The sequence below is a fragment of the Ochotona curzoniae genome, unplaced genomic scaffold (genome assembly GCF_017591425.1).
Source record: "Ochotona curzoniae isolate NIBS_2020 unplaced genomic scaffold, NIBS_Ocur_1.0 scaffold_274, whole genome shotgun sequence".
NCBI lineage: Eukaryota > Metazoa > Chordata > Mammalia > Lagomorpha > Ochotonidae > Ochotona > Ochotona curzoniae.
In genome coordinates, this window is record NW_024467101.1 from 422,725 (window position 1) to 436,014 (window position 13,290).

At 41.6% G+C, this 13,290-nt stretch overlaps 1 pseudogene; it reads right to left on the reverse strand.

Moving 5' to 3' along the window:
• Positions 1-9,203: 9,203 nt before the first annotated feature.
• On the reverse strand, positions 9,204-9,924 carry LOC121171798 (annotated as a pseudogene).
• Positions 9,925-13,290: the final 3,366 nt, after the last annotated feature.

Below are 13,290 nucleotides of genomic sequence, written 5' to 3' on the forward strand. Positions count from 1 at the left end.
TTCTCAGGGTGTTGTTTTGAGTTTGCTTGATCTGATTCTCTTGCCAAAGATGGAAGATGGGTTTGGGTTTTGCAGGATACTCTACCTTTGCTGGTGGATTAATGGACCAAATGATTGCCTCATCTCTTCTTGCCTCAAAGTGGAGTCTCAGATTTTTTGTTTTCTGTTGCCCGATGTTTTCCATGACCATGTTTACACTGTAACTTGGAGTCTGGTGCTGAGAAGATGGCAACCCAGGATGCATTCTCAAGAATTCTTTGTTACTTGGCTCAAATGGTACAGGCTTATTTTTGACTCTCTGAATGAGATTAAGCAAGTTATGATTTTTTTAAAAATTTTCTGAATATGCCTTGTGCCTCATTGGATGCTGGGTTTACACTGCAATGCAAGTGATTATTTCATGTTTCTTTAGTGGTAAATTTGTAATTCATTTTTAAAAATTATTATGGTTACAAAGTGTTTAATATTATGCTGATATAAAATGATAAAAGCTAATGTATTGCATGTATACAGTTTCAGAAACATAGTGACACATTACCCTTCCCTAATTCTACTCTTCTACTTTCTGAAATATTAAAATTGGTAAAAGGGTTAAATTACATATATATATATATACATATCTAACAGTAAAATTTCATATCATAACATGGATAGTGGAATTCAAACATGTTTATGAAATATAAACATAATGTTGAATCAAATAATAATAGGTGCTTTCAGAATTAGGGTGTAAGATATATAACTTTTACAAATAGAAGTAATTGCTAGAAGATCATATGTACTAACATTTAGCAGAGATACAAGCACAAATCAGAAATATACATACCTACAAAATTGCAGTTTAGGCAGTGTCTCACTAACCCATAGATTTCTTAAGCTGCAGATCTAAGAACATACAAATGAAGTCAAATTTTCACAAAGAATGATGAAGAGCTATGCTTCAGTGCACAAGGATTTTTAATATCTACACAGTCACTTTTTTCTGTACTATTGATTTTTCTGTAAACTGTTTGCAGACCTCTAAGAAATGCATGGTGAAGCTCTTGAGTGCACCCTTTTTGCCCATTAGATGTTTTGGTTGTGCGAATCCAACCACACGAGAGAAGAGGCTACAGTGTGTGTAACACAGGAACTGCTTCTGCAGCTAGGGTTTGTCTTGTCTAAATCTTTGTGGTTCACATCAGAGCATATTCACTTAGACTCATGTCACAGATAAATGACATGTCGGGCCTGGTGGCGTAGCCTAGTGGCTAATGTCCTCACCTTGAACTAGGCCAGGATCCCACACAGGAGCCGTTTCTGGTCCTGGCAGCTCCACTTCCCATCTAGCTCCTTGCTTGTGGCCTGAGAAAGTGGTTGAGGACGGCCCACGGCTTTGGGACCCTGCAATCATGTGGGATACCCTGAAGAGTTTTCTGGCTCCTGGCTTCTGATTGGCATAGTATCGGCCATTGCACTCACTTGGGGAGTGAATCATCAGACAGAAGATCTTCCTCTCTGTCTCTCCTCCTTTGTGTATATCTGGCTTTCTAATAAATAAATAAATATTTTTTTAAAAAAAAATGACATGTCATCACATCCCTAGACAACCATCCACAGCCATCACCCTGTTTCTCTAGCCCTTCATTGCACAAAAATTTGAGAACAGTTGTTCCATTTGACCTGTCCCATTCCCTGCTCTCACAGACTCTGGTTGCATTCACTTTCCAGACCCCAGTAACCCTGCCTTGTTGAGTTCCATGAACATGTCCCTTTTCATCCTCAAGTACAAGCACTTCACTGAGATCATGATTCAGGCAAGCAGGCCTTCCTACATCCTGCCCCCTCTTGGCCCAGGTCTAGGGAAGTGAGATTCTCAGCTCACCACAGATGGATGTTCTTGGTTGCTATTTGCTGAGTCTTTTCTGCAGCACCTGCTGGTTATTCAGACTTACCTGGATGGGCCTCAGAGAGGCAGGTCTTTAACTGGAAATGCAAGCATATCCATGAAAGCTTCTGCATGCTGTCAGGAACCCTTTTTCTACTGAAGCCGGCAGGGCGGTACCAAGTGCCTGTCCCTGAGCTGGACACAACCAAACCCCAGAGAGCCAAAGTTCCTGACAGTGGTTCCTTGCAGGAGAGCTGTGCACAGCTCCTTGTGCCTGCTCATCGTGCATGTTTCTCCCTAGCATTTCAGCCCCTGGACACATCATTATACTGTGGGACACTGTTCTGCAAAACAAGACAAGTTTATTCTTGCAAAGTTCTTGATGCCAAGATGACAATTCAAAAGTCACACAAAATCAAAAATTTATGAGTTTGTATCTTTGGGCACTTTTATCCTGTGATAACAAAATCTCCTAACCTCATATCACAGGCCTACTACAATTTCCCCCACATCTAAGAATGAGAATTTGGTCTTGATCATTTCCCTGGGAACACCCAAGCATGGGTGTGTGGTAGACATAGTCCCAATTATGTTCAGAGTTGTCAAGGTTCAAATCCCACCTGTAGTCCACATGCAGAGCCAGACCTAAAGGTCTCTCAGGTCTTCCACATCCATGAGGTGGACATTCACTTCCCATGTAACATTGATTTTGTAGTGGCCTGTTACCTGCGAAATTGCTTACTGATACAGTGATGAATGCTAACAGCAACGAGGACATGACAAGGGATCCCATGCTTCTTGTGTTTGCCATTGGATCTGGTGTTTATTGGTAGAACCCATGGTAACCTGGACATACATGCTTATTTGTCAAAACTGTATTAACATATGTTATTACTGAGATTCTCTTCTGCATAATCATGAACAATTTTAGGAACTGTTTTACTCTGGAACAACTTCGAAACACTGCTCTCTATTCTCAGTGCAGAACTTACTGGAGTAAGAAAGGAAGAAAAGGGAGGATGAGAGTGAGATAGGGAGAAGGAATACCATAGGAAACATTGTTATTTTCTTAAAACAAATGTGACATTTTCTCCCTTCCGATATGTTTATTTTTCTTTAAAAATTAGTGGATGCCCACCACAAAAACCAAATATTCCAAAGAGGAAGAATGACTGAAAATTCAACGTATGGTATAAAGGTTTACACATTTCAGGTTATGTATGATTCTGAGACCACTTTAGGTACATTGCATTGATTTTTCAGAATGGGTCTTTTTTGTACACTACACTTAAGGCACCACAATTGATTTGTACAAAATTAGCAGGTTTCAGTACTCACAGTAGAGATTTAGGAACTAGTTATACTTCTCACAATACATTATCCCCTGACCCATCTTCTCCACTACAATCCTTAAAATAGAAATTAAAAAAAAATGAAAATGGAGATAAGGATTATGGAGATATTTATGTAGAGAAAGATTGCATTTTCCATTAGCTGCTTTATTCCCCAAATATCCACAAATGCCAGAGCTGAGCTGATCCAGAGCCAGAAGTCATGAGCTTCTACTAGGTTTCATGAATCAGTGTAGGAACACTGAGTTTTGCCAAACCTCTACTGCTTAACAGGGCCACAGGCTAGCAGCTGGAAAGAAAGTGGAACCCTTCTTGAAGAGCTTGGAAAGGAACTGGCACCCCTATGAGATTCTGGCAGATATAAGGTGATGATTTAGCCACTATGCATTCTTGCCAGGTACTTTTGTATCCTAAGCTGCTCCACGTTGAGTTGGATCAACACAGCTAAAGCCATTGTGGCTGCTTTTAGATGAATCAACAAGCAGAATATGTGTCTCTCCTCCTGTCTGTATAGCTGGCATTGCAATGTAAAATAAATAAATCTTTAAAAAATATATTTGTTTTCTTTATTCAAAAATGTTAAAAGGTTTATAATATAGGTGGACACTCTAAAATTAATTTGTGTGCCTAAAAAAAGAAGCATACAAACAGAGACATACAAGTCCACTTCGATTTTCGAAACATTTTTACGGGGATTAACTTGCCTGTGTTAAATGTTTATTTGCTCTTTACTTAGAGTAGAAGAGAAAAAGAGTTAAACAGACAGAGTGAATGAAAAATACAGATTTGCTGTTCCCTAAGTGGTCATAACAGCTGAAACTAGACTAGATCAAAGCACATGGATGGCAGAGGCCCAGACATGCAAGCCATCTTCCACCACAATCTCAGGCTCATTACAATGACTATGAGTCAGACGTGAAGCATGGCTGCCTAGGCTACCCGGTCCCTAGGCAACTATTACAATGCTTAGAGAAAGGCAGCTAGTAGCTGGTGGGCATTCTGGACATAGTTATGCCAAATCTGTGTTAACGATAGCACTATGTCAGCAGAGTTGATTATTCATTTTTATTCTTTTTATTCTTTTTTAAAATGATAAGTGGAGAAGCTGGGGAATTCCAGAATGGGACATGTCACACTGGTCCCCAGGCAGGTTGGTTGCAGTTTGCTGGGGAAGGGAGCCCATGGTCATATTGGAGAGGGAGTGGCTGAAGGAATGCTGGACAGGGGAAGAATGACTCCTGAGGTCTTCCAACGACTGGGCCACTCTACCAGCAAGAAGACAGGTAAGCATAAAAGGTTTACTCAGAAAAGCCATAGGACATATCTGAGTCAGGCCAAAGCACCAGCCCAGGTAGGAGACCACTGCTGGATTAAGTGGCAACAACTGCTTCCTGCTGGCGTATAAAATCTGGTGACAGTGGGCATACCTGATGGGTTAGGACACAGTAGATCTTTGTGAGTGTCAGAGCAGGGATGGGCCACATGAGGAGGGAACACAGCACTCAGCAAAAACACTGAATTTAGAGTTGATTCTCTAGGAGATTATGGGCTCACCTCTGTGGGATCACAGCACCTGCTGGATTACATGGAGAACTGTAGTTGCTGATAAGTCAAGCCGGGCTGTGCCAGAAGCTCATCTTATCAGAATCCAGCTGACACTCAAGCGAGGTAAAACTATGAGAATAATTGGGGCCAGCACATAAAAGGGCCAGGACCGATTGCAAATCTTGCAAACCTGGGCCCCTGCCACAACTAGCATGTGTGAGATTGGGGCTCTGATCAGGGCTGGCATCAGACCTTGGTGAATTCCCATATAAGTATTCAGTTGTTCCTAGTAACAGAAGAGTCATGTCTGGTCTTTGCCAGAGAAATCTGCACTACAAAACAGCATCTCTGTGGGCCAGATATGAGCACAAGCCGGCACACAGAGAGCAAGGACAGGATGTATGCTGTGCCCAGCTTGGCTTGGCTGCATTACCCAGCAGCATGAGCATAGACTGTGTGCACAGGCAGGTGGTATTGAAATCCTGTCAACACGCACAAAACCTGGGGCTGGGAATATGCCTAGTATTGAAACTCGGGTCTCCCTTGCTGGGTTGTGATTCCTACTAGTTAGTGTTTGATGCAGGATCATGGGTGGACTAAGTTGGGCAAGACTACAGCACCTGTCAGCATACATGTAGACTGGTCTAGACACAGGCCAGTCTGGAATAGGCCAGAGCAACCACTGGTGCTTGCAGGAGCCATCCTCTGATGACACACTCAGCATCCCCTGCTCACCTAGATGAGCTGCCTGTCACGTCTCCTATGATGTCCACTACTCAGGCATAAACAGTTGAGGAGAAATAGTCTGTATACATGCATTCTAGGGTTAGAGTCCCATGATCCACTTGGAGAGGCCCCCAACATTTTATCATTGGTGACCACAGACTTGACCCTTTGTGCACTGGCCAAGTCAGGGATAGCATAAATCCTTTACTTATATGAGGCAATGTAGATTCTGGTACCCCAACCAAAATTCTCTCATAGACTAATAGATGGTATGCCCCTGTGTAAGTGTCACCCATTAGGGATATGCCCACATTTCCTCTGCCAGGCATTCCCCAGCATCAGATCTTGTACCTCCTGGGGCTGCTGCAATTCTTCCTGACATGATTCACATCTAGTTCTGGCAGTTGTCAGCTGGGCTGTAACCTAGTTCAGCAGGCCTGCACCCATTAAGGCTCTTGTATTTCCCAAAGACCAGACTGGCCAGTCCCACACATGATTTGACCCCCCCAGTCCTAGCTATCTTGTTTACTAGTGCAACCAGCAGCTATCAAAAGAGTTACCTAAGTTACCTTACCAGGCATTTGCATCTCCATAAACACTAGTATATGTAAGTACTGAGAAATTTGCATCTCAATGATTTTGAATTATATCATAAATTATTGTAAATTAGGATTAAAGAATACTAACTATAACATAGGAGGCACAGAATTAGCACAGAACTAACCATCATATTCAAGAAGTAAAACATTAGAATCACAGATTCATGGGAGTGGAAACAACCATCAAATCTCAAGATGCTCTTTCCATTTGTACATTATTTTTTGTGTACAGCATTAATCACAACATACTCGGGTAAACACATAATTGTCTTTTGGAACTGGCTTGTCTTACTAAGCAAAACATTGCAAGGTGATGTGCTGAAAGGCAGCTATTTGCATTTGCTGCACAGTATTGGAAACAGAAAGAGCATTCAACTGAGTCCATAATGATCACTTGGGGAACACCTGCTTTCTTTTATGGCCAGAGCACCAGAGATGCTGGAGACTGAAGCTTGGTCCTAGGCACAGCAGAGAGAAACTCTGGTCCCTGAGCCTGACTCAGGACCCCAAATGCAACAAGCAGGCTGGTTCTAGCCCAAGGTTACTCTGTCTGAGGGAACACAGCAGAGGAGCCCCTTACAGCTACAGGTACCTGCTCATTATGCATCTCCCTGACCTCTAAGGACATCCTGGCCCTGGGAGACTCTGGCTAGGGCAGAAAGCCATGTTCTTGAAGGTGTTTCCCAAGAACCATGATAGACTGAGGTGAATCCTCTTTCTGATTTTACTACTGATCTGTGGCATTAGCAAATAACTGCCATTTAGTTCCTCACTTTAACATGTTTTCCTAAGTGAGATAAGCCAGTTCCCCAACAATTATGTGTTTCTCCTTGCATTTGGTAGATAATGCTGAATAAAAAAATATGTAGAAATGGAAAGAGCATTTTGTGATTTAATTGTTGCTTCTACTTCGTTTAAAATGTGATTTCTCTGACTTTTTCTGCTTGTTGAATATGTTAGTGGTGCACTAAGCATGTGAGTAATGTTGTAGTTGATATTTTTTAACTCAGCTTACAAAAATTTATTATGTGTTTCAAATAGTTAGAGTTATAAGTTTCCCAACACTTATATAGGAGTATAAATTTTTTAAAGGTTTGTTAATTCTTATTGCAAAGTTAGATCTACAGAGAGGAGGAAGGGAGACTGGCAGATATTCCTTCTGCTGTCACTCTCCAAGTGACTGGAATAGTCAAAGTTGAGCTAATCCAATACCAGGAACTGGGCGCTTCTTCTGGGTCTCACACATGGGTGCAGGATCTCAAGGCTTTGAGCCATCCTCAACTGCTTTGCCATGCCACAAGGAGGGAGTTGGATGAGGACTGGGGCCACTGGGATTAGAACTGGCACCCATATGGGATCCCAGTTTGCTCAAGATGAGAATGTTAGCCACTAGGCCTCTGTGCCTGCCCTATTACTTACATAGGATAAACTTTAAGGAGATGCAAATTCAATTGCCATGATTTGATTGTTATACATACCAATTTTCATGTTATATAATCTAAAAAATGAGGATATATTCTTCAACAGTCTTTTAAAATAATTTACTTGAAAAGAGAAAAATATATATGAAAAAATAAAACCAAAATTTTAGTATTAAATTGGGCAACATCAGAATGGGCTGTAGCACCTGCTGACGCAGAAAACCTGGACTAAGAGTATGCCTGGTAGGATAACTTTGGACAATCCCTTGCTGGCCTCTGCTTCCACTGATGAGCAAGAGGGATGGGAATTAGTTTGGGTCAGTCAGGGTTTGGGATTTGCTGAAATGGCTGCCATACTAATTGGCAAGCACAAGAAACTTAATGGGGTGCTGGCCACCTGAGCTAGGCCAAAGCTCAGGTGAAAAGTGTGAGGATTGGATGTGAGTCATGTCAGGCAGGATTGTAGTAGCCCCTGACAGGTGTATGTCCTAGTGTGGGAACATGCCTGTCAAAGGAACCTTGGACATTTTCCTGATAAGTTGTACCTATTATTGTGCTGCAGCACACATCAGTTCCTGTGCAAGTTGGGGTTGGGTAGCAGTATTTCCATCAGCTGGTCCAGGTGATAAACTGAATCTGAGGGAGAGGGAGAGATCCTCTATCAACTGGCTCACACGCAATGGTCCATGATAGCCAGGTCTGGGCCTCCATGAAGCCAAGACTTAATCCTGGTGTCCCAGCTGGGTGGCAAGAATCCACACACATCTGCAGCCTTCTCAGATGCATTATCCAGCAGTGATCAGAAGGGGAATGCTGGGACTCAGACTGTTGCTTCCATATGGTTCATGGCATCACAAATATCAGCAGTACCTTCTGAGTTATACTTCCATTAAGGTACTTAAACTTGTCTCAGAAACAGTGTGGCAACTCTAGAAATCTGACATGTGAACAGGTCTCATTGGGTTATGTGGAAATGTATGTTACTGAGATAATCAGATTTCCTTGTTTTTGTACTTAGGTTTCAATGAAATTCCACAGAATTATTTGCACATATATTTTAAGTCTTATTAAGAAATGATAGGTGGCTTGTGAAAGCTATTGAAAATAACCATAAAGTGACAGTGTATCACCTTCCAGTAGCCTCATGGGCAAAAATGACAATAAGGACAGTTTTCTAATAACTCACTGTCAAATTAGGAGAAGGAAAATATCTTAGAACTCCAATAAGAAACAAGCGTTTTGTCAAGATTTCTATCCCAGCAGCAAGAATAGCAACATTGAATTACAGGAGTTTAACAAATGGATGGAGATATTCTCATGACTTTTTAAAATATTATCTTTAAACCTTTTATGCATATAAATTGAACTAGATTAGTCTATTTTCTAAAAAAGAATCTAAGTTTTTTTTTTTTTTAATTTTAGTCATATTTCACTGGTTCAATAGTCTCTTCCTTTGGTTTTCCTACAATATGGTTATTTTCACATTTTAATTGACCTACCAGATAACATGCATTGCAAAGCAATGTGTCATTCATCTGCAGAATGCTCAAAAGAATTAAGCATTAAAAAAGCACAGGAAAAAGACTAAGAAAGTTCTGCTTCTGCCTGTGATAAATGCATCAAGTTGTTTGACCCCAAGCCCTGAGGCATGATGCAAATGACACTGCTTACACCCAACACTGTGGGTTCACTATCATTTATGGAACAACAGTCTTTTCAGAGCCCTCTTCATGTCTGTGTCCTTCAGGCTGCAGATGAAGGGGTTCAGAATAGGAGTGACCACAGTGTACATCAGCGAGGCTGCTGCAGTTGAGGCTGATCTTGGGGTAGCACTGGCACTGAGGTACACACCTAAGCTTGTTCCATAAAATGGGGAGATGGCAGAGAGGTGAGAGGCACAGGTGGAAAAGGCTTTATGTTTTCTCTAAGCTGATGAGATGGCACAGATGGAGGAGGCAGGGGACCACCCCCAAAAAGCACAACTGCAAAGTACATTATAGGTCATTGAGAAAGGTGTCAGAACAGGCTCTGTGGAACACGTGCTTCAACTCACAGAAAAATTGAGGAATTTCCAGGTGTGTGCAGAAACTCAGTCTCAGCAGCAACAAGCTATGTAGCAATGCAAGCAGGACACTGATGGTCCAGCACAATAGAATGAGCTGCACACAGAGCCAGGGATTCATGATGACTGAGTAGTGCAGGGGTTGACAGATGGCCACAAACAGGTCATAGGCCATCACAACCAGAATAAAATCATCTAATTCTGCAAAGATTATGAAGAAGAACATCTGTGTGATGCAGCCTGCATAGCTGATGACTCTGCTCTGCGTCTGGATGTTCACCGGCATCATGGGAATGGTTGTGGAGGTGAAGCAGATGTCCACCAAGGACAGGTTTGAGAGGAAGCAGTACATGGGTGTATTCAGGTGGATATCTGAAAAGATTGGATGATGAGTAGGTTCCCAATGACACAGATCACATACATGGAGAGGAAAAGCCTGAATGTAATAGGCTGCATTGCTCTGTCCTCTGAGAATCCCAGGAGAAGGAATTCTGAAAGCTGAGTTTGGTTGTTCAGTTTCATGTGGTGTAGATCACTATCAGTAAGAAGTAGTTGAACTTGAATCATATTCACAAAACAAAACAAAAACAAAACAAAACAAACAAGCAAAAACAGATGTAACCAACATAGCCAAAATCCCAAATTTATGTTTTTTCATTCAGAATTTGAATTTAGACATGGCTTGGTACAAATTTTCGTTCTTCCCAGTAGGATCACTGACCAATCATTCCTTTCATCCTCAATGCTCCCTAAATCATCAAAATATTCTTATATAATATGAGATATTCTGTGACCACTTGGGTAATATCTAGTCTTCAGAGGTTAAAAACTCACCATTGCTTTTTCCAATTGGCTACATGAAAGAAAGATCATGGAAAGAAGCTGTATATAATGTGTGGTTCCATGTATCTAAACAGATGAAAAGATTCAGTTCTGATTAAGAAATAAAGTACTCTTCAGGCTCATGGTTCAAAAGAAGGCAGAAGTGCTACAATTTTGAGCAAATGACTCAATCATGTTAAGTCAAGAGGAATCAGAAAGGATGTCAAATGATAAGAGAGACTCAACATGGAGTAAATTGGAAATATATATGAATCTGACTTACTAAGGCTGTATTTGCCGAACTGAAATTTTTGTAAGTTTAATCTGCGATGGAGTGGAACCCTGAATGAATTAAAGACTTTGACAACAAAAAGCACAAGCTTTCACAGATCCTTTGATTCTACTGAGGATCCATTAAAATGTCTTATAAATGCAGATAAAAGCTTCAATTATTTTTGTGGATACGTTTCACCAAGAAGAGTTGTTCAAATTTTGATGACCTTTCATAAGTTTGGATTAGGATATATTTTTGCATCAGACATTTTGGAGCATACCAATCTATCTTGTAAATATATTTTCACTGTACTGAAATATACTCAAGTACACATCAAAGTACACCATGGCAGAAAAAAAAAGCTACGGATAATGGCCAGTCATTGAGATATTAAGTCAATAAGGATAGGAATAAAACTCTCTCTCCACTGGCAGCACACCAGGAAATCACTGAAATTGCAGGTGAAAATGAGTGTGACAGGAAAGGGTTGAGTGTATCCAACTCACAGATGATGAAATAATTTGTCAAGCAGGTGTCTGTGATAGAGCTGTTCTCACTGTCTGGTTAAGAGAACACTGAGTCATGTGAGAGCACAATGAGAGAAGACAGAGGACCCTGGGGCATGTGAGTTCCAGCAGCTGCTACTATCAGGATTGTCATGCAGGCATTTCCCCTCTCCTGGTCCTTTCCTGTCAATACTGGGACAGTCAGTTACAGCAACTCTTCACTGCGTGAATGGGCAGGGTTGTCTTAGTCTGCAGAGGCTGCCCCAGGAGCAAGGGCTGTGATCTTGGTTTCTCTGATTTCACATATTAGACATTTGGGCCCCTTCTCATTGGTATATTATGACCTCCCTGCAACACATATTTACTGAACAGAAAATTCCCTCTACTTCCTCCAGATCCCCCAATTTTGCTAAGTTTCTGTATGTACTAAAGGAAACTTATACCACTCATTTTCTATTAAAATTGATCTTTTCTTGACTCATTTCTTCATTAGTGATGGTTATTGCCCTAGGATTTCCAACATTTATCTCTGCTTCGATAATCACTGACCAATGCATTCAACAGTTAAGTATAGCAGGTTTTCACTATTCCAGGTTTTCACAAGGTTTGTTCAGTGTTTGGTTAACTCCAAGGAAAGCTGTCTGTGTCCACAGTCTGGGATCCCTCTCACAGTTTCTGTCAGACTCACCTGCATGGCACTCTACCACTAAAGTGTCTGTGTGAGTGTCCACCTTCCTCCCAGTATGGTTGATGCTGGAGACTGAAGCTGTGTCCCAGGCACAGCAGAGGGAAGAAGAGAAGCACTGTTACCTGAGCCTGGGTCAGGCCCCCAAATGCAACAAGCAGGCTGGTTCTAGCCCAAGGTTGCACTGTCTGAGGGAACACAGCAGAGGAGCTCCTTACATCTCCCAGCTCCTGCTCATTAGGCATCTCCCTGACCTCTAAGGACCTGCTGGACCCGAGGGACTCTAGCCATGACACAAAGCTGTGTTCTTACAGGTGTTTCCCAAGAGACCATGATTTACTCAGGTGAATCCTCTTTCTCTTTCTCATACTTTGATGCAATCACAAATACCTGCCATTTATTTCCTCATTTTAAAATGTTTTGCTTAGTGAGACAAGCCAGTTCCCTTATGACAATTACCATGTGTACACTATTTTGTCATATCTATCATTGAACACAAAGCATAAGTGGAAATGGAAAGAGCATCTTGAGATTTGATTGTTGTGTCTACTCCTGGGAAACTGATTTCTCTACTGTGTTATTTGTTCAATATAATTGTTAGTTGTGCACTAAGCCTGTGAGTAATATGTTGTAGATAATATTTTTTAACTCAACACTAAATAATTTAATATGCATTTCAAATTAGAGTTACATGTTTCTCAATTTTTTTTTAAAGATTTATTTTTATTGGAAAGGTGGATATACATAGAGGAAGATCTTATGTCTGATGATTCACTCCCCAAGTGAGCGCAATGGTCGATGCTATGCCGATCCAAAGCCAGGAGCCTCTTGCGGGTCTCCCGTGTGTGTGCAGGGTCCCAAAGCTTTGGGCCATCCTCGACTGCTTTCCCAGGCCACAGGCAGGGAGCTGGAAGGGAAGCGGGGCCGCCGGGATTAGAACCGGTGCCCATATGGGATCCTGGGCGTGCAAGGTGAGTACCTTAACCACTGTGCCACCGCGCCAGGCCCATGTTTCTCAATATTTAATAGGATAATATATTTTTCAAAGATTATTAATTTTTATTGCAAATATAGATATACGGAGAAGAGGAAAGTCAGAGAGGAACATATTCTGTCCGATGATTTATTCCCCAAGTGACTGCAATGGTTGGAGATGAGCCAATCCAAACCCAGGATTCAGGAGCTTATTTCAGGTCTCCCACATGGGTGCATGGTCCCAAGGCTTTGGGCCATCCTCAACCATTTTCCCAAAACAGAATCTGGGAGCTAGATGCAAGCATGGCTGCAGGGATTAAAACTGGTGCCCATATGTGATCCTGGTGCCTGCAAAGCCAGAAATTTAATCACTAGGCCTCTGCACCATGTCCATTACTTTCAAAGAATAATGTTGAAGGAGATGCAAATGCAATTACCATGCTTTGATTATTACAA